Raw genomic sequence first — 22,717 nt, forward strand, 5'->3', positions numbered from 1 at the left:
GAGCAGCGGGAGAGAGGCCTGGCCCACAGTGGGCCAGCTCAGAGCCAGGGTAGCCCTGCTCAGCCCCGCCTTAGAGATGAGAAATGGAGGTTCAGAGACAGGCAAAGAGTGGCTGAAGTCAAGAACCTTCTCATCATCTCAAAAGAAACCTCGAATCTTTAGCTGGGAAGTGAAGCGAAGGATCTGGTGCCTCCATCTGGCCCTTCAACTCCCCAAATAGGCCGAGGGTCCAGGGCTGAGCAAAGGAGTCTTTATTCTCTGGCCCCAACTTTGCTTCCAGCAAAGTCAGAAGATCAGGAGCAACAGGGATAGTCCTTGAGGGCAGACTCTCTAAGCCCAGCCGGGGCCAGTTTTTGCCAATAGATGCCGCCTCTGGGTAGACCAGTTGACTGCCTTCCCCGGCCAAGACCACCCCACTTCTAAGTGTAGAATCTAGTTCCAGTGCCAGGTGAGAGCCCACCCACTCTGCTCCCTCTCGAGGGTCTTCCTGGATGCACTCAGCTGGGGGCCCCCTTCTCGCCAAATATCCTAGGATCCCTGGGCTGCAGGGGTGGTGGGACCACTGACACCCAAGGGGGACCTGAACATCACTTGTGGGCAAGGAGAATGAGGGCTGCTGGGCACGGGCGGGGGGAGGGGTGGCACTCTCCTATAGGCCAGCGGGGTCTCGGGGTGGGTCAGCCCCAGTGCGGGATCCTGGGCCATGCAGCTCACCAGGGAGGGGAAGGACAGACCCAGGAGGGTGACCTGAAGTCTGAGGGCCTCAGGAATACTACCACCATCCAAACCAAGTGTTTTAAATTATTCATTTATTTTTAATTTTAAAGAGCTTCAGTGAGATGGAATCCACATATCCTAGAATTCACCCTTTTAAATTGTACAGTTCAGTAGTCTGTGATACCCTGCTGTTGTGCAGTCATCACCACAGTTGATTTTAGAATCTTCTCATAGTCTCAGAAGAAACCTCAAACCTTTAGCTGTCATTCACCTCTTCCTCCCTCCCCCACTCAGCCCCAGGCAACACAGATCCACTTTACGTTTCCATGGATTTCCCTATCCTGGACATTTCATGTGAATGGAGTCATGCTGTGTCCGCCTCCCTGTGTCTGCTTTCTTTCACTTGGGATAATGTTTTGATGTTCATCTACGTGGTAGTGAGCATCAGTGCTTTGTTCATTTTCAGGGCTGAGTAATATTCCCTTGTATGGGTGGACCACACTTCGTTCATCTAATCATCTATTGATGGACCTTCAGCTTGTTTCCTGGCTATTATGAAGCTCCAAGTTGAGCCTGAAAGGAGGAGAAAGAGGAATTCTTTCGGGATTGAGGGGGGGTAGGGGAGACACACCCCATGACCTGCCCCTACTCCTTCCCCTCCAGACGGAGGGCAGCCCCGGCCCCTGGCCCCCCTCAGTGCCCAGTGTGGGGCCACGCACAGAGCAGCTGGAGCTGCCAGGAGCCTCCAGAGACGGCGGCCTGGCCAGACCTCTGCGTGCCTCAGTCTCCCCCTCTGTGACAAGAAAGACTGTCCTTCCTCCTGCATGTGCTGGGTGTGAGGACTCAGTGAGGGAGAACCACATCACACCCACTGCAGGCCATCAACTCACCCACAGGGACCATGACCCCCACCAAGAGCTGGTGCTTCTGAAGCACGTCTTGAAAGATGACCTCACAGCTCAGGCCACCATCACAAAGTCCCACAGTCTGGGCAACTCAAACAACTGACATTGCCTGTCTCCAGTCCTGCAGGCTGGACTCCCAGACCCAGGTGTGGGTAGGGCTGGTCCTCCGGAGGCCCCTCTCCTGGGCGTGCAGACGGCTGTCTCCTCCCCGTGTTCTCACAGGGTCGTCCCTCTGAGTGTGTCTGTGTCCTGACCGCCTCTTCTTATCAGGACCCCAGTCCTGTGGGATTAAAGTCCACTCTAGTGACCGCATTTTACCTTAATTACCTCTTTAAAGATCGTATCTCCAAATACATTCATGTTCTGAGCAATTAGGGGTTAACAACTTGAACATATGAATTTAGGGAGGTGCAATTCAGACTATGGCAAGTGCTAACAATGAGGTGTGCCCCCAGGCCTGTGGATTGGGGTGGGGAGATGCAGTCGGGGCTTGGGCTGAGATTCACACGCTCCTCTATCAGGGTCTGGCGGAGCCTGGTAAGAGCTATGGAAGCAAACCCATGCCCATGTTACTTCTGCTCCCCACCCCATCCAGGTCTTTACACACGCTGGTCCTTCCCCCACTGGGTACCCATTAGCCTTTTCCTTCTAGAAACTTCTGCGTTCCTGCAGGCAGCTCCCAGCTCCCCAGGCACAGTGAGTTTCTCCTCTCACCACGTGCCATCCTGATTCCAAGACCCCTGAGGTCAGTTTCCCACTGCTTCCTGCTCAGACCTACTGTCTCGGAGGGTGGGCAGGCCTTGTCTGTCTCTGTGCCCTGCCATCCCATGTCCTGCGGCCAGGATGATTGAGGCGACGACCGGGAGGTGTGGGACCCTGGCGGGTGGAGGATGGGCATGAAGAGTGCTCTCGGGGCGCTGGCAGGGAGGGGTGCCCTGGCCCCGCCCCCACAGTCTGGTGTCCTCCTTGTTGGCACCGTCACCTCCCCCAAGACCCCTGGGCACTGCTGCCTGACCTGAGTCCGCAGAGAGAAGAGACTGTGTTCTGAGCCCTCGCTGGGTCCCCCCAGGAGGCCGCCGGGGGACAGGCAGGCTGACAGGTGACATCAAGGACGGGTGGGCTCTGACTCATGGTCCCTCTCGGGGTCTCACCAGGACGGCTGGTGCAGAAGAGGCTCAGTGAGGGATCGAGGCCAGGAGGGAGCCGGCCGGGTTCACGGTTACTGTTGTTAACAGGAAACATCTCTCATTTCCCAGCTTCTAAAGGCAAGGCGCGACACTTGCGTCCCCATCCCCTAACTGATGGGCTGCCCTCCACAGAGCAAGACAGGCTCCCAGGCCCCCCCAGCCCCCACCTCCATCCTTGCCAGCTGCCGATGTTGCCTGCAGGCCCGCTGTGCCCACAGGCGTAGCTGTAACCCCTCACCTTCAGGGTGAAGAACGTGAGCTCAGACACGGGCTGGCCCCTGCCCATCGGCCTTGAGCAGTCACTGCTCCCGCAGCCCCTGGGAGCACAGGCTCTGCTGCCCCTCGGGGCCTCTGCCCTGGCTGTCCCCACCACCTGCAGCACCCAGTCCCCGCTCTGCTTGCCTGGATTCTCCCTGCTCTAGGGGATCCGGCACAGAGGCCCGCCTCAGGAGGTGTGTCTGCATCCCTCCTCCCCGCACTCCCTGGCTGGGTCAGGGGTCCGTCCCCCGGCTCCCTGTGTCCATCACACCCAGGGCCCTGGGAGGTTGTAAGGAAGCCAGGACTGGTCTGCAGTTCTCTGCTTCCTCAATGTCTCCCCGTGGGGCTTGGCCTGAATCAGTCCCCCCATAGACGAATGAATGAATGAAATTCCCACAGCATCCCTTGATCTGACAGTTTTGGCCATTTGAGTGAACAAATGCAGAAGTTGGAGCTATAGGTCCTGACGATCCTGGCATTTAGGGCGGGAGGTAGGGGACAATACAGCCTCATCTCATCTCGCTACCATCAGGGTGGGCGACCGATTTGAGCCACTATTTCCAATAGGGATAGAGGGTGACTTCTAGAACGTTGGGTTTGGCAAAACTCCAGATAATATGCTGACTAGAAAATGACCTGTCGTAAGAACTGCTTGGCAGGGCGTGAAGCTGATTTTGAGGGAGTTTTCAAACAGGGAGGGGTCTGTCCAGCAGACAACACAGCAAGGGTAGCTGAAAAGATGAGAGTTGTGCTCAGGGGTGTCCAACAGAACTGCCGGGCGTGCAAGCCACGGCCAGCTCCACGACGGATACCAGGCAGGACCTGTGACAACAGCCACTGTGATGCCCCTTGCCCTAGGAATCCCACAAGCGCCCTTGGTCTCACCAAGTCTGAAAAGAAATATGCCCAGGAACGTCCCCTGGTTTCATGCACCAGGATATCAACCCAGAAACAATGCAAAGCGCCCACACGTGGAGACCATGGCCTGCAGGCCTCACCGCGGCAGAATACTCCTAGGATGGAAGGAGAGCAACACTACAGCGTGGCGAATGCAATCCCATTTGTGACTTGCTGGATTCAAGTCCAGATTCTGCCGCTTGCTACCTGTGTGAGCTTAGGCAGACCAACCTCTCCAGGCCTCAGTTTCCTCATCTGCAAAGTGGGATGATTACTGTCAGTGTATTAAAAAACAGAGACATCACTTTGCCGACAAAGTTCTGTATAGTCAAAGTTACGGTTTTTCTAGTAGTCGTGAACGGATATGAGAGTTGGACCAAAAGGGGCTGAGTCCCAAAGAAGTGATGATTTCAAACTGTGGTGCTGGAGAAGACTCTTGAGGGTCATTTGGACAGCACAGAGATCAAACCAATCAATCTTAAAGGAAATCAATCCTGAATGTTTGTTGGAAGGACTGATGCTAAAGCTGAAGCTCCAATCCTTTGGTCACCTGATGCAAAGAGTCAACTCATTGGAAAAGACCCTGATGCTGGGAAAGACTGAGGGCAGGAGGAGAAGGGACAACGGAGGATGAGATGGCCAGATGGCGTCACTGACTCAACAGACATGAGTTTGAGCAAACTCTGGGAGATAGTGAAGGACAGGGCAGCCTGGTGTGCTGCAGTCCGTGGGGTTGCAAAGAGTCGGACACAACTTAGCGACTGAACGACAGACAGCCGTGAGGCTGAGCGAAGTTAGCACAGACAATGTGCTCAAGGCAGCGTCTGGGGCACTTGGGCTCCAGCCCTGTGGTCAACGCTGGTGCTCGTATTTGCATGTGCTCACAGATACGCAGGATGTTTTTGAAAGATACAGGAAACTGTAGGCGTGGTTAGCTGCCTCTGGGCAGGAGGCTGTGAGCAAGGGCTGAGAGGGAACTGGTGGTTCACATTCACCCTTGGGTGCTGATCTCACTGTTCCTTTGATTTTCACCGCGCGCAGGTATTCTTTGGTGATTCATAAGGGGGTTGGTCCTCGCTCGAGGCTCACTGAGCTGAGGCCCCTTGGCCGGGGCAGAGGGCTCCTGGCGGGCTCAGGACTAATGTCTGCAGAGGAAGGAGGCGGGTGGGGGGCAGCTGGGTCCTGCCCTGTGCACCCACAGTTTCCTCTGACTGCAGCTCCTCCCAGGAGGGAAGACTCCACCTGTGTGGGAGCCCAGGAAGCAGGAGCCCCGCCCAGGTGGACAGAGGCGCTGGATTCAGACTCCACAGCCCGCCTTCTCTTCCCTCATCAACCAGAACTGAGCAGATACCAGACCCCCTTGCAGATCACTTTGGGTGGCCATCTCGGCACAAAGAACGACCTTCCTGCCCCCACCTCGTAAGTAATAAACTAGGGTGGAGACACGGGCAGGGCTTCCTGGAGACCCCAGGCCCTAGACCCGCTCGCCCAATTGATACACAAAACCCTGATGCTAGGAGATGAAAGTGAGTTCACCCCGGGGACTGGCGGACAGCGGTGCTTAAGCAAAGCCTCCACTTGACTCGAGAGGGTCCTCGGGACCCCGTAGACGTGGCCGCAGCCTTCTCGAGGCCAGCACAATGTAGCTAATTGGCCTCCACATTTTTCTTTCTTGAATTTTAAATCCCTTGAGCTGCAGATTACAGGACAATGGGCTGGATTCTCAGGCCGTCATTAGGCCGGGGACAGTGTGGGCTCGCCACCCCAGGCCAGCCTCGTTACTGGGTGGCTTGGAGGGGCGGCGTCTCTCCTGGGGATGGGCACACAAAGGTGAAGACTGTCTCGGGGCCACAATGCCCACTTTCATCCCGGGCCGCCCTGACAAAGGAGCCTTCCCCGTGGCTCCGGGCCCACCGTCCTGGAGGCCCTCGGCCTGCTCTTCCGTGCTCCTGCTCCAAGTGCAAAGCAGGCAGCAGAAGGCAAGCCACCCCCCCGACCTTTGCCCTTCACGGGCACTTGTTCCTGGGGTGGGGGCTGCTTTGGGGTGTGGGCCCGAGGCTGCCTGGGCTCCACTGCTCCTGGACCGCCCCGCCTTGGCTGGACGGTCACCTCGGCTCCTTTAGTCCTTGCAGCATTTTGTTTTGTTTTTTTTTAATATTTATTTATTTATCTGACTGCACAGGCCTTAGTTACAGCGTGCAAACACGCAGTTGCAGGGTGTGGGATCTCGTTCCCTGACCAGGGATCGAACCCAGGCCCTCTGCGGTGGGAGCACAGAATTTTAGCCACAGGACCCTCAGAGAGGTCCGAGGTCCCTGCAGTTTTTGATCTCACCGGCCTGCAAGCTGGCAGCCACTGCCCCCCATGCCCTGCACCCCTCTTACCTGACCCTCCCGACCCACAGGACCCTATCAACGGTCTCCAGGGTGCCAGGCTGTGGCAGGGGGCAGGGGCATTGGTCCAATCACATCTGGACTAGAGAAGATGCTGCCAGAGTCCTAGACCTTTTTGAGAGTGGGGCTAATGAGAATTTGGGGGGCATGGTCTCCTAAAAGAGGAGCTCCTGGTAAAGGCAGAAGACAAACGCTTTGTTGGGATGTCCCTGGGGGTTCAGCGGTTAAGACCCTGCGGTGGTTAGGTCCCTTGACAAGGCTCCCTGGGGCTGCCTGTTCAGACCAAGCTGGCTGAATCCCAAAGGAAGGAGCAGTGCTCGTCCTAACAGTGAGCTCAGTTAGACTCCGCGTGCTGTGCCAGGAGTGTGCTGGACGCAGACTGTTTTACGCAGGCTTCACAGGCCTAGGCTCTGCCATCATCGTGTGCATGTGGCAGAGCCAGCATTTGTCCAGAAACTTCTTCCCAGCTCGTTCCTCGATACAACATGGGCCAGGAGCCCAGGCTGTTCTCCCAGATGGGGGAGCCTCTTCCCCTGCCTGTGTCCCCCACCACCTCCTCTTCCCAAATCCAGGAGTTGGGCAGTCAGGTAACAAGGCCTCAGTCTCCACATCTGAAAAGTGGGCACAGCGACAGCAGAGGCGTCCTCATGAGGCTGTCAAGGTTGCGGGCAGCGCCATGAGGGAGGCACCCGGCCAGCACCTGCCCCTTCCCCACCCTCCTTCCCTCCCACCCTCTCTCCCCTGCTCAGCGCTGGTAGCCCCTCCTTCAGCCAGTGCATAACTGGGGGAGCCCATAAACCACTCCTCGGGACTCAGATCCACTACGAGATGATACCATGACCTCCACCCTCACCCACAGCCCCTGGGAGAGCCCAGAGCCTTCTCCATCACTCCTGCCTCCCCAACCCCCAGGCAGCACCTTCTCCTGCTGAGGCTGGGACTCTGCAAAGTCTGCCTTTCCCCAGAGCAGAACCAACCAGGGGCCAAATGTCATGCCTGGGGAAACCATCTACATCACTAGATATCCCTCCTCCCTCTCTTAGCCCTCCTCATTCACGCACGCACACGTGCGCACACATGCACGCGCTTCACCTTGCCAGGGCACTTTCATGCCAAGAGCCTGGGCCACACGGGCTTCTCGAGCCGCGCCTCCTTCCCGGCGCTTAGAGGCAGCAGCCGAGAGCGCTGCACAGCCCTTGCCAGCCCCCGAGGCGCTCCGATGCCTCTGTGGGGGACGCCTGGCAGATCAGGAGGAGAAAAAAGAGAAGAACATTCTTCAGAATGCCCCCTGGAAGGGTTGACTCTGACTTGAAACTAGACCAGCTTCTGCATACTGTCACCTTTCTTTGATTTTTGCTTTCAGATTTCAAGCCACTGGTGGATGCAGGCAGGGGCCTGGGCCTCCAGCAGGCCGTCTCTGGCCTGGGATGTGACCCCACCGCTGGCCCTGGGAGAAACGATAGGAAAGTCCCAGAAGCCAGAGGTTGTGCCAGCTCCAGGAACCTGCCCCCAGGGGCCCCTAAATAGCTAAGACCATTTAGGAAAATTCCCAAGGAAGGAGCCTGCTTTCTCACCACAAAGTTTTTGTAAAAATGTTCTCAAAACACTGGGCCTTAATTCCTTCCCAAAAGAAGTTTGTCAAGGGCTGGTCAGCATCTGTGTTTCTGCACATCTTCTACTGGGATGACTCTGCTGGGTCCCACCCGTCATGGTGGCCTTGGGAGTGTTTGTTCAAACCACTTGGGGCTCATCTGTGACTGACTGAAATCAGACATATTGGACCCCGAGGCCACTGACACCCGTCTGGAGGACATACACCACCAGGAGACCCCTGATCGCTGGTTGGCATGTGTCACGAGCCCTAAGGAGACCTGGCCGTTGTACCATAAGCATCCCAGGCTTCCAAGTGACTCACTGGTCCAGGCGTCTGATCCTCACTCTGAGTGTGAGAGGTCCTGGATTCAAATCAGGACAAGACCAGAACTTTGGGCTTCCTAGGTGACTCAGTGGTAAAGAATCTGCCTACCAATGCAGGAGACCCAGGTTTGGTCCCTGGGTCAGGAAGATTCCCTGGAGAAAAGAATGGCTACCCACTCCTGTATTCTTGCCCAGAGAATCGTGTGGGCAGAGGAGCCTGGTGGGCTATGGTCCATGGGGTCACAGAGAGTCAGATACGACAGAGCGATTGAGCATGCACACACATCCCAGGTTTCAATTGCTTCTAAACAAAATTCTCCAGGGAAATCCAACATCCACCAGCTATAGAAATTGCTGTGTTAGACCGTCCATGAGACCAAAGTATTAGTCGCTCAGTTGTGTCTGACTCTTTGTGACCCCACGGATTATAGTTCGCCAGGCACCTCTGTCCATGGAGGTCTCCAGGCAAGAATACTGGAGTGGCTTGCTATTCCCTTCTCCAGGAGATCTTCCTGATCCAGGGATTGAACCCAGGTCTCCTGCATTGCAGGGAGATTTTTTACCATCGGAACCACCAGGGAAGCCCAAAATACAGTCTGAAAACTCTTCTATTAGCATTTTGTCACTCATTCATAATCTCATTCATTCATTCATCCATTCAAAACTTTGAGCTACTGCCTTCTGCCCAGGCCATGAGGTGAGGCTACAGGATGAATGGGACACTTAGCTTTCCTGGTGGAGGCAGGAGTAGGGGGAGAGCCGGTAGACACTTACCACCAAGGAAGTGAGTGACAAAGACAAGTGACAGCAATACCTTCAGTCCTTTTGGATATGAGCTGGCCCTGCCCCACCCTCCTAACAAGCCTGAGGAGGTCAGGAAGCAGCCGCCCCCAGCCTTGGGAGTGTTTGTTCAAACAGGCTGGCTAGCTTTGGACCCTCACTAACCACTCAGCCAATCTCACAGGTCCCTCCTGCAGCCCAAATCGCTCCCATTTCATCTTCCCCAAAGATGTTCTGCATTTGGGCATGTCTTCCCTCTCACAGCCATGCCCTCATGGCATGGCACCTGAATTCTATGCAACAGCATGGCAGAGACTACTGGTTCCATTTCTCAGATGAGGAAACTGAGGCACAGGACATAACCAGCTTGCTCAAGCACACACAAGGGTGAGTGGATGAGCTGAGGTCTGAGTCCAGGACCCAAAGTCACACACTGCACCCCGCTTAGTAACTCTCAACAAGAAAGAGAAGGCCACGTGAGGATGCAATTCTTCTGGATGTGATTTGTAGCCAGTAGGGGTGGGCACCCCCAGAGCCTGGAAAAACCCGAAAAATCTATCTACCAGATGCTGATACAGTGCTTGTGGTAGACAACGTGCCCTTCAAAGCATTTATGAATATTAACTCCCTTAACCCTCATAGCAACACTAGTGAGTAGGGGCTACGAATACAGAGAGGTCAAGCAACTTGCCTGTAGGTGCTCAGTGACCAAGATGCAGAGGCAGGATTCATAGGCAGGAACACAGGCTCTGGACTTTGTCCGAAGCACCAGGCCCTGCTGCCCAATGCTGGACACCTCGAAGGATAATTATGGCGATCATGCGTTGGGTGGGGGAAAGCCCGTGATAAAATATTAAGCCAGAAAGCATCACTCAACATTGTACATGTCTTTTGTTTGCAAATAGGAGAAAAAAACACAGGCATCCTTTTATACGAACAACGTGATAGACACACGGAACCTGGGGCCGGGCCGTGCTGGGGACAGGCACAGAACACAGGGCACAAGAGTGATTAGCGTGGAGGAATGGGCGAGGACGGACCTTGTTTCCTGATTTCCACCCCTTTGTCTTTCCAACAAAAATAGCTCGTTTCCCCATGAGTGGCTCTCTTTAAAGTGTCACTTCAAAATTCCTTTTGGATTCTCCAGGCCCATTCAGGTGCCTGGAGCGGGAGGAGGGGAACCATTATCCCAGGCTCAGGACGCAGGGACTGGAGTCCCGTCTCCTTGGGGCTTTGATCTCGGGATGCATCACCTGAAAGAAAAATGGCCTTTCTCTGGGCCGCTGGGACATCCGGATGTAACCAGACCCCACGTGCAGAAATGTGTGTGTGAGGCTGGAAGCTCGGCGCTCCCCACCTCCTCTCCATGCTGGCGTCTCCCCCAAGCCTGTTGCAGGGACCCCCAGAGGGTCCTGGACCAGGGAGACACCAAGTTCCTAGGGTGTCTGTGACGATGACCCCCTGCACGCATCGAGCACTAGGGCACCGTCTGCAGCTGGCGCCCCCGAGTCCTTGATGCAGCCTGAGGGCTGCCTTCTTGTCACCTGTGATTTGCAGGGAGGAATCCATACAAAGAGAAGCTAGGTGACCCGCCCGGGGTCCCTGGAGGTGGCTTTCTCTCAGGGCCATTCCTAGAGTCACGCCATCTCCCAGGTCATCACTGGACCTCCAGGTCCTGGGACGTGGAGCTCCCAGCAGCTGAGAGAAGTGCACCAAACATCTCACCATCAAAAACATCTAACAAGAGCAAATGGAATCTTTTTGTTTTTTCTTACTTACATTTATTTCCAAGGAAAATTCACACCCTTATCAAGAAGAGAGAACAGTATTGTGTGCCCTGATTACAATGTAACTACATTACAATGTAACTATAAAAATAACCACAGGAAAGCTGTATTATTAAGTTTTCACCAAGTCTCAGGCTCACACGTGGTCACCTGCTGTCGCTTTATAAAGGGGAGCAAGCTGCAGGGGCGGGGGGGGGGGGTGTGGGGGTGGTCAGGGAGGGGCAGAAGCCAACTGGATGAAGAAAACTTGAAAGAGGAGGAAGAGGAGGAAGAGAATTTACGGGATTTCAGCGACACCAGCCTTCACTCTGCTGGAGTCCCTGAGCCTCAGCCCCAAGCCAGCGATGCATCAGACCCGGACCTCTGGGTTGGGCTGGAGAGAGAGGGGAAGCTGGTAGGCACAGGGAGGTCTCCCCCAGGGGGCCCGGCTCCCCCGAAGGCTGCCCCTCCATGATGCCAGGCGGCCCTCCCATGGCCCTGCTCCCCTCCCATCTCAGCAGTTTTCTCTTTTCACCACTTCCACTCTCCTTACTGACTGTTGAAGCCAGAGGCTCAGAGAGGGCCAGAGACTTCCGAAGGTCACACAGCGGCCCAGGGACCCCGAGGGGCTGGCTCTTTATTTAGCAACGAGGGCTGCACCGGCCTGAGCTGCACAGTGATGGATCTAACACCCCCTCGCCCTATTTAGAGGTGCAGACCGGCTCAGGGTGTGGAGTGACAGGTACAGAATTTGAACTCAGGCCCCGCTCCCTGGCTCCTGTCCTGCCCTCCCCTCTTGAAGCTTCACTGCTGGCTGCTCCTCACCCACAGCCTTTTCCTGGCATCCTGTCATGATTGGTGGAGCCCAGCACACTCCCTTTTTATAGTATCCTGGACTCCAACCACCTCTGCCCACCCCCCACTCCCAATTGTCTGGACACTGTGGTCTTTAAAAATCATTCATCTTCAAAGCCAGGAAGAGAAAAGGCTCCCGAGGGGCCAGGCGGGCCTTGTGAGTGGCTGGGAGAACTTTGCTTAAGTCCCTGAAATGATGGCTAATTGGAGTTTGGGCGGGGTTGGGGGGGGCGCACAGAGGCGGCTCTCACTGTGAGCGCTGCACCTGGGGGGCAGGCAGGCGGGGCGCATCCCCTCCCCAGGCCGGTCCAGACTCTGGCCAAGAACCCCACAGCCCAGCCAAGCGGTGTCCACGGCCCCAAGTCAGACATTCCAGCTTTGGTTCGGGAAACCACAGGCGCCCTGGGTCAGCCCCGCTGGACTTGGGCTCCTGGGTGGGAGGACTGCAGTCTCGGGCACCGTCTGGGATGGGGGATCGTAATAACAGCTTTTTGTCTTGGTTTTCCAGGACCGCTCTAACGAAGCACCACAAACCGCGCGGCTTTGAATAAGAGAAATTTATTCTCTCAAGGTTCTGGGGGCCAGAAATCTGAGGTCAAGGCGTGGCCAGGGCTGAGATCCCTCCAAAGGCTCTAGGGAAGGGTCCCTCCTCACCTCTCCCAGCATCTGGGGGCTCCAGGCGTTCCTTGGCTTGTGGCCGCATCCCTCCAGCCTCTGTCTTCACGTGGTCTCCTGTCCCGTGTGTGTCTGTGTCTCTGTTTTCTTATAGGAATATCTGTCATCGGATCAGGGTCCACCCTACGCCTGCATGACCTCATCTTAACTTGGTCACCTCTGTTCTCCTTTGTTCCGTGTGTGTGTTGGTCACTCAGTTGTGTCTGACTGCACGGACTGTAGCCCACCAGGCTCCTCCTTCCATGGAATTCTCCAGGCGTGAATACTGGAGTGGGTTGCTAGTCCCTTCTCCAGGGCATCCTCCTGATCCAGGGATTGAACCCAGGTCTCCTGCATTGCAGGCAGATTCTTTACTGTCTGAGCCGCTGGGGAAGCCCATGAAGACCCTACTTCTAAATAAGGTCCCCTTCACACGTTCCTGGAGTCAGGGCTTGGGGGCATCCTTTGGGGGACCGTGATTCTATCTCTACCCTTTCATGTGCTGTCCACGGTGGCAAACCCCTTCTCAGGCATCGCCTTGGAGACCCTTCCTCACGCAGCAGTGGGAGGGGAGATGTATTGTCACATGATCACTGTTGCTATGTTACAGATGGAGAGATCAAGGCACAGAGCCCTGCTCACATCCTCCGCCCGCCCAGGCACCACGAGTGTATGAGAAGGGACTGTGATTCTCCCTCCTGGGGGGACGAGTCACCGAGGACATCAGCCCGCCACCCTCTGTCCCGGGCCCAGGTCGGTCTGGTCTTGTCTGAGCGCTGCCCACCTGCCACACTGCCTGCCCCCCACCCCCCAAGCCAGGCAAGCCCTTGATCTTGATGGAGTGAGTTGTGTATTCATGATGTCAAGCATCAAGGCTGAGAAACCAAAAATGCACTCTGGTCCCAGTTCAGGCAGAGCCTGATCCTTGGCCTTGGATGTTTCTCCAGGCTTCGGTTTGCGCTCTGGGAAAGAAGGGAGAGCCTATATCTTCACTGTGTCACAGCAGAAGCCGTGGGTGATGACTGAGCACTTCTAATGCGGCTGGCGTGACCGAGGAACACAAGCTCCATTATACCAACTTTTAATTAAAATGTAGGTTCAAAAACAGATGGTTGATTTGGTTGTTGGAAAACCTCTATGTGTGTTTGGAACAACTTGGGTGTGCGACTCTGCTTTTTCAAGCTTAGATTTTATGAAACCTAAACACAGATCAAGTATACCCTAAAGAATATTGTGCATGTGGATTGAGATGTTCCATTAATGTAAAATGCACATACTAGATTTCAGAGACTTAATAGAAAGAAAAGAATAGGAAATGGCTCATCAGTACTTATTACATTGATAACATATTGAAATGATAGTATTTTGAATGTATCTGGCCACATTACATACATTATTGAAGTTGTTTCTCCAATAGTTGTTGAAATGTGACTGCTAGAAAATGGGAACGTCGCAGTATACCTTTCTTTTAATTTTTAAATTAAAATACAGTTGATCTACAATGTGGTATAAATGTCAGGTGCGGGGTACAGCAGTTCGGTCACATGTATCTTCTTTTCCATTATAGGTTACTATGGAACGTTGAGTGTAGTTCCCCGTGCTCTGCATCTTGGTAGCCAGCGTGTGTTAAACACCAACTTCTTCCTTCTATACTCAGTGCCAGGCAACCTGGAGAGGCACAGCTGGGTGACTTGTTCCAGGCTGGCTCTCCAGACACCTGGGCTGTGCGTGTTGGGAGGATTCAGGGGAGAGACAGAGGTGACGATCCCTGCATGGGGATTGAGGGCCAGACAGCCAAGTAGACCTGGGTACGCCTCTCTGCCCCACCTGAGCCTCACTTTGCCCACCTGTAAAATGGGGATGTAAACAACCATGGGCTCCCAGGGCTGTGGTGTGGGTGTGGTGCCCTAGTGCCTTCATACAGAAGGCCTGCTCCCCACTTCTCCCCGTGGGCTTGCAGCCATGGGCTGACAGGACAGGAAACCTGGGTGAGAGTCTTGCCTGGGTTCAAGTGAGGCAACGTCATCACCTCTCTGTGTCTATTTCCCGGGGGGTGCAGTGGGTAAGAACTGTGGCATTCAAATCTAGCTCTGTGCTTTCTACCTGTGTGGCCTCAGGCAGCTTCCTTAACCTCTCTGATCCTCAGTCTTCATGCCTAAAACAAGGATCCTATAACAATTCCACTGTAGGGCTGCTATGAGGATTAAATAACGCCCCTTGGCTGAAGAGCTGAGTACAGTGCCCAGCCCACAGGAAGGACCCTCCATCGGTGGGTGATCATTACTTCTACCTGCTTCGGCTGCCTCAAAGGGGCTTGGGGGGCAAAACAGGCCTAAGAGTGTAGAAGGCAGAGTAGCGGATAGAGCAGTGGTTTTGGGCACAGGAATGAGAGTACCTCATAAAGGCCATCTGGGGAAAGCAGCTTGACAGACATCCCATTGGTGGGTCCCCCAGCGCTCACCTGAGTTCACCTGTGGCTCTTCCACACAGAATGGGGCACTTGTTGGAGACCCTCCCAAAGAATCTGCCTCCGGGGTCCTTCACCTGGCCGGGCTCACATGCTGTCTCAGTCACCTCCTGCTGCATAGCAAACCACCCCCCAAACTAAGTGACTTACAAATAATAAAGTAAATAAATGTATTATTTGCGAGAATTTATTATTCCTTGCAATTCATGGGTTGGCAATCTGGGTGACTCTCCTGCTGGTCTTGCTTGGGCCTCTCCTGTGGCCTCATTCATCAGACAATTCCACCAGGGCTGAGGATCCCAAGGTGACCTCATCCCACATTGACTGGTTGGTGCTGGGGTCTTGGACGGGGTCCCCAAGACACCTCTTCCCCTGCCAGCCAGCCCTGGCTTTCTCATAGCCTTAGGGCCATGTTCCAAGATGCTGAAATGGAGGCTCCTTAAGGCCTAGCTCCAGAAGCAACCCATCACCACGTCTGGCACACTCTGTCACAAGTTATAGCATCATTATTTACAATAGCCATGGCACGGAGACAACCTGGGTGCCCACCAATAGATGATAAGGAGATAACATGTGGTTTATGTAAATGATGGAATACTACTCACCCATAAAAAAGAATGAGATGTGGCCATTAGCAGCAACAGGATGGGCATTCTGCTCCAAGTGAAACAAGTCGGTAGAGGAAGGTAAATACTGCATGTTATCACTTGTATAAAATGTGGAACCTAAAACCCCAAGCCAGCAAAGATAACAAAAAAGAAGCAGACCCACAGATGCAGAGAACAAACGAGTGGTCAGCAGTGAGGAGAGGGAACGGGGGTGCGGGGGCAAGACAGGGGTCAGGAGTTAAAAGCTATGAAGTGTTAGGTATAAAATAAGCTACAAGAGGACTTCCCCGGTGGTCCAGTGAATAAAACTCTGCCTGCCATTGTGGGGGACACAGGTTCGATCCCTGGTCCTGGAAGATCCCACATGGCACGGAGCGGCTAAGCCCGAGGGCCACAGCTCCTGAGCCCACACTGCAGAGCCCACGTGCTACAAGGACTGAAGCCAGGCCCCGAGATCCTGCGCTTTGCAACGAGAGGGCCGTCACAGTAAGAAGCCTGTGCACCGCAGCGAAGCGTAGTCTCCGCCCGCTGCAACTACGGAAAGCCTGTGTGCGGCAAGGAAGACCCAGCACAGCCGAAAATACGTAAATAAAAAACAAGCCATGAGGTTATACAGTCCAGCAAGGGGAATACGGCCCGTATTTTATAAATGAAAATGGAGCGTAACCTTTAAAAATTGTGATTCACTGTATTACACATCTGTAATTTACACTGTATACCTCAACTATACGTCAGAGAAAAAAAATTACTGAATCTGTAATGCCTAGAAAAGACAGGTTAAGGCCACTTGGTGTTTTGTTAGTGAAGAGGGTTGCTTTCAGAGTGGCTAAATGCAGCGTTTAGAGTGCTCACACGGCAACCAAACAAACAGCATTCTAGGCTGATCTTGCCACTTTTTCATTACTCACTGGGAAAAACTACTTAATCTCTTTGGGCTTAAGCTTCATCTTGGACTACAAATATTCATTAGAATAAATACTTTCTAGAACTTTCCTATTATACAATTCTACAAAATAAAAAGTAGTTTACTAATGATGAGGGGAGAAAAGATCATAGATCTGAGCCAATTCAGGGGCTGGGGAAATAGGCTCCACCTCCTGTGGGTGGAGCTTCAAAGGCACATGGCAAAGGGGCGTGGCTAACGGACAGGCCAATCAGGCGTGGAGGGCTGATTCTTTGTACACCATGTGCCCAGGCACCTTCCTGAGAATCTGAAGGATGCCGTGGACCCGCCCTCATCCCGACACCTGGGGGTCTGCACACACACCACACACAGTACGACTTTAGGGGGTTCACACTCGCTTGTTTCTGGCCCATCTGTGGAACCCCATGTGTGCCAGCAGTTTCCCCCGGGCGAATCTGCCCTGGGCATCAAGGCTGCAGCCATCAAGGATGGCCATGGGGAGGCCCAGCAGAGGGCTGGTGGCTAAGCCTCCTCTCCCAATGGGAGAGGGTCCCTGTTTCCATTGCCGTGTAACAGACAACTCAGCATTGAGGGGCACACACCCATTGTCCACGGCGCTTTCAGGTCCTGTGGGTCAGACCCCAGCTGGGACACGGAAACTCATTTCTGCTGGAGCCTCAGCTGGGGAGGCCGGGTGGCTGGGCCCTGGAGTCATCCAGAGCTCCTTGGTAGACGTGGCTCAGAAGCTGGGCTCCTCTGGGCCTGCCGTGGGGCTTGAACATCTCCTGACGTGGTTGCTGCGTTCTGGAGGGCATGTCCCCGGAGTAGCCTGCAGGAGGGTGAAGCAGGAGCATCCCCCCGGCTTTTTCTCTTTTCAACTTTATTGAGGAATAATTGACAAGCATCCTTGTGTATGTTTAAGGTAAGCAACGTGATGACGTGATACACACACACATCGTGGAATGATTTCAAGAGGGAGATCTCAACACATCCGTCTCACCCACTGAACTCCTCTTCTGTGAGGGGTGAGAACACCTAAGATCTACTCTGAGCCATGTTCAGTCTACAGCACCGTGCTCTCAGCTGTGGCCCCGTGCTGTGCATTGGATCCTCAGGATGTATTCTCGTGCCCTCCAGTGAAGCCCCTTTCCTACTCAGCCCTGGCGGTCCACCAGCATCAGTCCCACCACGTTCTCCTGGTGGACACGCACCCAACCAGATCCAAGGGGAGGGGTCATAGAGCCTGCCTCTCACTGGCAGGCTTCTCAATCACCGGGAAGTGATTTCTAAAGCCTGGCAGTGAGCATTCTCTGGGGGCCAGGTGCCAGGAGATGCACCCACTCGGCAACTCGGGGGGACGGGAGCTGACGGGGAGGGTTTCCCAGATCCCCCAGGGACACAAGAGGGTCTCCCAGGCCACCATCAGGGGCTTGGCTCCCTGGGACAGACAGAGGCTCCCTGACCCCAGGACTTCCAGGGGATGGGGTCTCAGTTTTCCCACTCCCGGGGTGCTCCCTCAAGCTACCTAGTGAGAGGAGGCAGTGAGACCTCCCTTCCTGTCTTCAGTGGGCAGCCAGGACAGGCTGCCTGGTGCCACAGTCTTCCCCAGCTGAGCCGACACTCAGGGTCCTACTGGGGTCTGAGCCCAGCCCTGCCCCTCATGGCTCGCTCCCGAGTCACTCAACCCAGAGCCCTCAAGTGTCTTGGGGCAGAAAGGGGATCGTGGAGGTCCTTCCCTCCAGGGACAATTACGGGTGTTAACTGAACTGCTCAGAGCTGGCCTGGAACAGAGCTAGTACCAGACGTCAGCTGTTATCATCATCAGAAAGATCAAAGTTCTGAAATTTCTCCAGACTCTTTCCTATCATCTCCCATCTGTCCTAAATCTATAATTTTCTTTGGAGCAAGGTATTTGCTCAAAGGGGCTTTCCAGGTGGCTCAGTGGTAAAGAATCTGCCTGCTAATGCGGGAGACACAGGTTTGATCCCTGGGTCAGGAAGATCCCCTGGAGTAGAGGTGGACACAGGAGCTTGGTGGGTTACAGCCCATAACGTGTCACAAAGAGTCGGACACAGCTGAGCGCACACATATCTGTTCAAAGAGGCTCTGCTGACTTAACAGAAGGACCTTCGGCTCCAGGGAGGTTTACCCAGGACTCCTTCCATCACACATCACCCTTGACAGTGACGAGTCTTGCCTGGTCTTGAGACCCTCGGGGCACCAGGTACAGTCACATGAGAAGCTGGCGGTGTCAGCGCTCCCGGTTTGAAGAGGAGGAAACCGAGGCTCAGAGTGTGACATGAGCTGCCCAGGGTCACTCAGCCATGGAAAGGAAGCCCCAGGATCAGAAGCCTACTGTGTGACCCCAGAGTCAGCCACAGGCTCTCCTGCCTCTGGCCAGCCGCAGGTCAACCACATCACCCGAGAAGCGCATCCAGCAACTGTCCTGGAAGCAGTATGTGGGTCAAGTGCCCTGGATGGGCCAGCTCGGGACAAAACCCTCCTCAAAGATGCTTCATTTCATCCTTCCACAACCCAGTGGGGGTCTGTTTGATCATGACGCCCTCTTAGCAGAGAAGGAACCTGAAGCAGAGGCAGGCTGAGTAGCTTCAGGTCCTGCCACGGCTTGAACCTTCTCTTATGGCCTGATCTCCTGTGTTCTTAATCATGAGACCATCCGGCAAGTCAGTCCTAGAGGAAATCAACCCTGAATGCTCACTGGAAGGACTTGCTGAAGCCGGAGCTCCAGTACTTTGGCCACCTGATGCCAAGAGCTGACTCACTGGAAAAGACCCTGATGCTGGGCAAGATTGAGGGCAGGAGAAGAAGGGGATGACAGAGGATGAGATGGTTAGATGGTATCATCAACTCAATAGCCATGAGTTTGGGTAAGCTCCAGGAGATGGTGAAGGACAGGGAAGCCTGGCGTGCTGCAGTCCATGGGATCGCGGAAGGTCGTGTCGACTTGGCAACTGAACATTAACAATAGTACCCTGCAAGAAAATGATGGGGGTGATTTAGAAACACAGAGTAGGACTTCCCTAGTAGCCCAGTGGTTAGGACGTTGCATTTTTCTGCTGTGGGCCCATGTTCAGTCCCTGGTCGGGGAGCTAAGATCTTGCAAGTTGTGGCCAAATAAATAAATAAATAAAACCCTGGTGCCACAGAGAAACCATCCTAAAACCTAAGAGTATTTCACATGTGCAGTGGATGCTTCTGAGTGCCGATGGGTATCAGTCACGCCCCTCACAGCACCTGCAAAAATGAGTGGCCCCGGGACCTCACTCTTCAGGCAAGGAAACTGGGGTGTGGAGGATCTAGGTAGCTGACTTCAGGTCCCGTCTGTGTTAATTTCCACGCAGGCCCTGTGCTGTTTACAGGTCAGTGAAGGAGCAAGAACTGCCTTGTTTGACGTGGAGTCTCTGTGTCCAGGCTGGTGACCCGCACCCCACAGCGGGTTCCTTCCTCCTAGTCAGGCTCCTTGAGCTGCTGGGGGCCCAGAACTCCAGCCCCTCCAGGCTGGCTCACCTGGACTCTGGCTGGGGGCCCTGACAACTGCCTCCCTGCCTGGCAACACCTGGCTGCCACCTCCCTATGGGCAGCTGCAGACACTAAGGGCAGGTGAGGAGCTGGCTGGCAGAGGCAGGGAGCCAGTGGCGTCCACCCTCCCTGCCCGCCCCCCACCCTGAGCCCCGAGACAACAGCCCTGCTCAATGTCATCCTTAAGAGGCTGGGGTCACAGGCCGGTCCTCCTGGCGAAATGCAATCTTCCTCCTGGGAGAGGGGCCTTCTCCTGGCGGGCGAGACTGCGGAGGCTGCCCCACGAAGGGCGGTCTCAGGAGCCTCACCTTCCCTGCAGCCCCGGCCTCCCCTTTGTTGAGATTCCCACTTAAACTATCAAAGCTCCGGGGCCACAATGCCCCACTGAAAGCTGAGTCACCCAGGTTTTGTGACACCACCGAGCCCTCCTGCCATCTAGCTCCCAGAGGGGCTCCTAGCGCCAGATGCAAAGGCAATCCCCAGCCGTGGGTGGATCGGGGCGGCCCGGCGAGGCCAGCACTGCATAAAGGGGCCTTGTTCCCAAATCAAAAGGGCCTGAACACAAAGCGGAGAGAAGAAAGGGCTGGGCGGCGGGGCCAGCTGCAGTCTGGCGCACCTTGAAGGACACCCTGTACCAGGCCCGCAGCGCCCGCTGGCAAGGGGGGAGCCTCCTCCTCCGCTCCCCAGGCAGCCCTGCGGTGGGAGGCCAAGAAGGACCGGGTGGGGTCTTACAGGGAGCCAAGCAGCAGTACCCCGGAGACCCTGGCCCCGGGTGTCAGTGGGGTTCCCACAGGCAGCCAGCACCAGCTTCCTGCCAGCACGCCAGCCACACCGCGAACAGCACCGTCACCAACAGCAACACCAACCAAGGAAGCCCCAGCAACGCCAAGGGCAGCGCCAGCACGGGCCCCGCACCTGTAAGATGAGGGTGATGACATGGCACCTGCCTTGCAGAGCTGTGGTCAGGATTACACAAGGTCCTTAGACTCAGGTAACCCCAAAGGAAGTCAACCCCGAATATTCACTGGAAGGACTAATGCTGAAGCTGAAACTCCAATCCTTTGGCCACCTGATACAAAAGAGCCAACTCATTTTAAAGACCCTGATGCTGGGGAAGGTTGAGGGCAGGGGGAGAAGAAGGCAAGAGAGGATGAGACGGTTGGATGGCATCACCAATTCAATGGACATGAACTTGGGGAAACTCCAAGAGATGATGAGGGACAGGGTGGCCTGGCGTGCTGCAGATCGTGGGGTCGCAGAGTCGGACATGACTTGGCGGCTGAACAGGAATAATAAGATGATGGTGATGATGAGTCTAGTGTTCCGCTTAAGTTCCTAGAAAATGACAGCTCTTGGGAATGGAGGGTCGGCTGCAAGACAAACCTGCCTTTCAGGGTGGGGGACTTAGCAGCAGCCGGAGCCTCAGGCACGGGGCCAGGTGGGCTTTGCCAGCCCAACCAGGTGCTTAGAGGAGATGGGGATCTGAGTGGCTGCCTTGTAGCATCCCCTGGCAACCACAAGGAGCTTCAGGGCCTCATCCTGGGACTGCAGGGGCCGTCTGCACCTGAGGGCACTTGCAGCCTCCCTCCTGGGCCCTGAGCAGGTACAAGCCTTGCCCCGTGCTTCATTCACATGCTCCTGCTCAGCTAGAGGCTCCTCATCTCATCAGGGTACCCAAACCCCGTGTGGGCAGGATCAGCCTCCAGCCCAAGACTTGGCCTTTGAGGGAACGTATTCTGGGGAAGGCGATCCATCTCTGAATCCCTCACTATCAGACCCAAAGCCAACTTCTTAGATAACACTTCTAAGAAGGCGTCCCCAACCTAAGTAATGGACGTGAACTTGGGCAAACTCTGGGAGATGGTGAGGGACAGTGAGGCCTGGCTGCAGTCCATGGGGTCGCACAGAGTCGGACATGACTTAGCAACTGAGAAACAGCAACGACCGACTGTCTTCTTCTTCCTAGGATACCAACAGGGTGGCTGGAGCTGGAGCAGCGATCTTGGATCATGAGGTCATGAGAAAGGAAGTCATATGCTGAGGAGGGAGGAGTAGAAAGAGAAAGAGCCAGAGTGCCTGAAGGCTACAGACCCTCACACACCGGCCAGAATGCTCACCTGTGTTGCTAAAGTGAAGAACCTGCCTGGTGGAGCATTCATGCTGGTTAAGGGAGACAGGAAATAAAGCAATAAACATGCGAATGTGTTCAAGTCAGGTGGTGATAAAGGCAAGGAAGGGGTGGGGAACAGCCAGGTTGTGCTGCTCTAGAAGCAGTGAAGGCGGCCTCTAAGTCCTGCAGAAAGGGCCAGTGGTGGTGGTGGTCAGCCGCTCAGTCACGGCCAACTCTGTGACCCTGTGGACTGTAGCCCACCAGGCTCCTCTGTCCATGGGATTCTCCAGGCAAGAACAGTGGAGTGGGTTGCCATTTCCTCCTCCAGGATATCTTCCCGAGCAAGTCACTAAGGGTGGGGTGGGGAGAGGCAGTCCATCAGAGGGGGCTGACCTTGGAAATATGCTTCGTGTGTTTCAGGAGCAGCTAGGGATCAGGGAGCTGGGGTTGTATGAATGTTGGGGGTGTAAATGGAGTTGGGTGTGGACCCCCGAAAGACATGTCCACGTCGTGATTCTGGAACCTGTATTACTTCACACAGCAAAAGGTATGATTAATTTAAGCCTCTTGAGAGGAGGAGTTTATCCTGGACTGAGTGGGCCCTATATGCAATCACGTATGTCCTTATAGGACAGACACACAGAAGAGAAGATAAAGGGGCGGGAAGCAGTGAGTCATGTGACCACAGAGGCAGAGACGGGAGGGACACAGCCACAAGCCAAGAGTTGCAGACAGCCACCCGAAGCTGGAAGAGACGGC

At 54.9% G+C, this 22,717-nt stretch overlaps 1 long non-coding RNA gene across 3 annotated transcripts; it reads left to right on the forward strand.

Moving 5' to 3' along the window:
* The first annotated feature begins 4,918 nt into the window (after nt 1-4,918).
* On the forward strand, nt 4,919-14,982 carry LOC139031906 (uncharacterized). 3 transcript variants are annotated; one of them, XR_011484428.1, is made up of 5 exons: nt 4,919-5,005; nt 5,182-5,383; nt 12,940-13,082; nt 13,277-13,421; nt 13,897-14,982. It is a non-coding gene; the product is annotated as an uncharacterized lncRNA (long non-coding RNA). The 3 variants fall into 3 exon arrangements; XR_011484429.1 differs by lacking the exon at nt 4,919-5,005 and having other exon boundaries at nt 5,022-5,383; nt 13,897-14,598; nt 14,820-14,982; XR_011484427.1 differs by lacking the exon at nt 4,919-5,005 and having other exon boundaries at nt 5,024-5,383.
* The last annotated feature ends 7,735 nt before the right edge of the window (nt 14,983-22,717 follow it).

This window comes from Odocoileus virginianus, chromosome 28 (assembly GCF_023699985.2).
Source record: "Odocoileus virginianus isolate 20LAN1187 ecotype Illinois chromosome 28, Ovbor_1.2, whole genome shotgun sequence".
NCBI lineage: Eukaryota > Metazoa > Chordata > Mammalia > Artiodactyla > Cervidae > Odocoileus > Odocoileus virginianus.